This window comes from Nannospalax galili, unplaced genomic scaffold (genome assembly GCF_000622305.1).
Source record: "Nannospalax galili isolate Female #2095 unplaced genomic scaffold, S.galili_v1.0 scaffold1892, whole genome shotgun sequence".
Classification (NCBI taxonomy): Eukaryota; Metazoa; Chordata; class Mammalia; order Rodentia; family Spalacidae; genus Nannospalax; species Nannospalax galili.
In genome coordinates this window covers 1,224,043-1,227,240 of record NW_008331144.1, presented here as the reverse complement: position 1 = coordinate 1,227,240, position 3,198 = coordinate 1,224,043, and positions in this window count along the sequence as shown.

Here is a 3,198-nt window from a genome sequence, read left to right as displayed (position 1 = left end):
GCAGACAGCCCCTTTTGCCTGGTTGCCCCTCATGTAGGAATGGTCCAGCACTTAAGGTGGGGCTAGCTGGCGTGAACAGTACAGTCTGTGACTGGGACCAGTATTTTTTGGCTGCACCAAAGATGTGAGTCCTGTGACTTCTGTTTCTAAGAGAACTGGATGCAGTGGGGATGGGGGAGTCTGCATATGTTAGCTGGGTCCATCGAGTGACCTCTTGTATATAACCATTACGATCCTAATGTAATTCTGACTTTGGAGATGATCACCCTGCAGACTTCTGGAACTCCAGAATGTTCTAGTGCTGGGATCCCATCCACTCTGGGCCTGTGGACCTTCTTGAGGACTAGGGGGCAGACGATGACTTTAAAAATGACTTTCTCTGTTCATTGTCACAGCTGACTGTGAGGGCCGAATGAGAGTCAGAATCTGGACAGAGAGGTGGCCTCTGTCTCCAAACCTGTCAGTCAGTACCAGGCTTGTCCACAGTGCTGTAATTCTAGCCTCAGAGCCTACTTTCTTCCCTTGTGTCTTCCTCCATCCTTTGCTAAGTTCTGGTGACTTTTTATCCACCTGAGACCTGGCAGGACTTTAACTCTGGAAGAACTTGCTGGGCCTGGAGGTGCAGGCCTATGAGCCCAGCCACTCAGAAGTCCGAAACAGAAAGAGCTCAAGTTCAAGGCTTATTTAGTTACAAAATGAGCTCAAGACCAGCCTGGGCCACTTAGCAAGATCTTGTCTCAAAATAAAAACTTTAATAAGGAGGTTGGAGTTGTGGGCCAGCGATAGGCTTGCCTCATATGTGTGAGGCCTTGGGTTCAATTCCCAGCACAAGGAAAAAAAAATCACAGCAAACTCAGTGTCCCAGTGTTTGTTTTGGCGTATGTATGTATATATGGTATGTGTGTGCATATGTGTGTCAACATGTTGTACAGTGTACTTACACCTGTGCGCATGCATGTGGAGCCTGAGGTTAATGTCGGATATCCACCTCCTCTGCTGTCCACCTTCCATTCTGAGGCAGCATCTTTTGCTGAACTTGGAGCTCCTGCTTTCTTCAAGTCTGGCCGAACAGCTTGCTCTGGGTGTTTCCTGCCAGTACTTCACCCATGCTGGGATTACTGGTGGCTTGCCATGCCCATCCAGCTGTTTGGTTGTTTTTTAACCCGGGTTCTTGGGATCCAAACTTTAGTCCTCACCCTTGCTTGGAAAACTACCTACCAAGCCACCTCCCTAGCCCCGGGGTCTTACTATGTAGCCCTGGCTGGCCTGAAACTTGTGACAGTCCTTCTGCATCTGACTCCTGAGTGTGCCACCATGCCTGGCTCCCAGGAGGGAGGAACCTCAGTGCCACAGCCACTTGGGTAGTGTGGGTTCTTCCCTGGCACTCAGGTAGCATTTAGGTGTATCAGGCTCTGTACTTTCTCTTTGGTCGACCGAGGTGTAGAATGTTCATTTGTGGTGGAAGCCTTAGTACAGACTGATCACTAAACTTCGTTGGTTTAATGAGAAACTGTGAGAGGGACCCACTTCCTCTCCATTCTTGTTTTGTTTTAAAAATGTCTGTACATTCTCTGTTTCATTTGTCCTCCTCTGGATTTTTCAAAAAGATGCCAGACATCCTACCATATAAATGATCTAGAAAATGACTGGACTCTAGAAAACAGCACTTTCTGTGCAAGGAGTCTTCTCTCCTCCCAGACCGAGTCTCTGTGAGTCTCAAAGGCAACAGGGGTTGAGATGGAGATGCTGAAGCTCAGGAGTGGGACAGGTCTGGACCACAGCCATCATGGTCACTGCTCTATGGCACATCTTGTTCCTATCTGCCTGTCTCCGTGTTCTCATTCTTCCTCCTGCTCTCCTTCCTCCTCCTCTTCCTCCTTCCTCCTCTTCTTCTTCCTCCTCCTTCTCCTCCTTCCTCCTTCTCTCTCCTCTTCCTCTCCATCCTCCTCCTCCTTCCTCCTCCTCCTACTCTTCCTCCTCCTTCTCCTTCTTTCTCCTCCTCTTCCTTCATCTTCCTCCCCCTCTTCCTCCTCCCTCCTCCCCCTCCTCCTCTTCCTCCTTCTTCCTTCTCCTCTTCCTCCTCCTCCCTTTCCTCCTTCCTCCTCCTCCTCTTCCTCCTTCTTCCTTCTCCTCTTCCTCTTCCTCCTCCTCCCTTTCCTCCTTCCTCCTCCCCTTCCTCCTCCTCTTCCTCCCCCTCCTCCTCCTCTTCCTCTTTCTCTTCCTCTTCTCCCTCCCCCCCGAACCCGTGTCTCAAAGAAAGGGTCTCTCACTGGCCTGGAACTCAAGTGACACTCCCCCGCCCCCCCGAGGATCTGTCTGTCTCCAGCTCCCTAGCCCTGGGTAACAAGTGCTGCCACCACATCCAACTTTTTATGTGGATTCTGGGCCTCAAACTCAAGGATGTTACTGACTGAACTACCTCTCTAGCCCCTCTTTTAGCTAACCTCAGAATATCCGTTATTACTTACTAGCTGTGGTCATACTCTATACAACAGAACACCAGGCCTTTCCCCTCTCGTCTTACTATAACTTTGTGCCCATAGTAGTCCATCTTCATTGTCAACTTGAGAGAGGAATTAGGATCACCTAGGAGAGACACTTCTGGGTGTGTCTATGAGGGCGTTTCCAGAGAGCATTAACTGAACTAAGGAGACTCATTCTGAATGTGGGTGGCACTGTCCCATGAGGTAGGATGCTGGGATGAGTAAAAAATAGGAGGAAGTGAGCTGAGTCCACCATTCATCTCTCTCTGCCTTGTAACTGGCAATGCGACGTGATGAGATTCCTCAGCTCTCCCGTCACCTTGACTCCCCACCAAACTGTGAGCCAAAATAAACCTTTCCTTCCTTGAGTTTCTTTTTCAGGTATTTTGTTACAGCAGCAAGACAGTAACCAACACAGCACCCATTGAACAACAGCTCCTCTCCTTTATCCTTCCACCCCCACTTCTGCCTCTGTGACCACCGTTAGACACTCCACTTTGTTTTTAAAGGCTGAATTGAAAAACATTGTTAGGCATCACATTTGGGAGATGGCTTGAGACAGGGTTTCACTAGAATCTCCTTGTATTTGCGGAGATCCACCTGCCTCTGCCTCCCAGGTTCTGGGATTACAAGTGTGATTATCTTGTCCCACCTACACCACACTTTTAAAATCCATTCATTCACTGATGAACACTGCAGGCTGTTTTTCTATCTT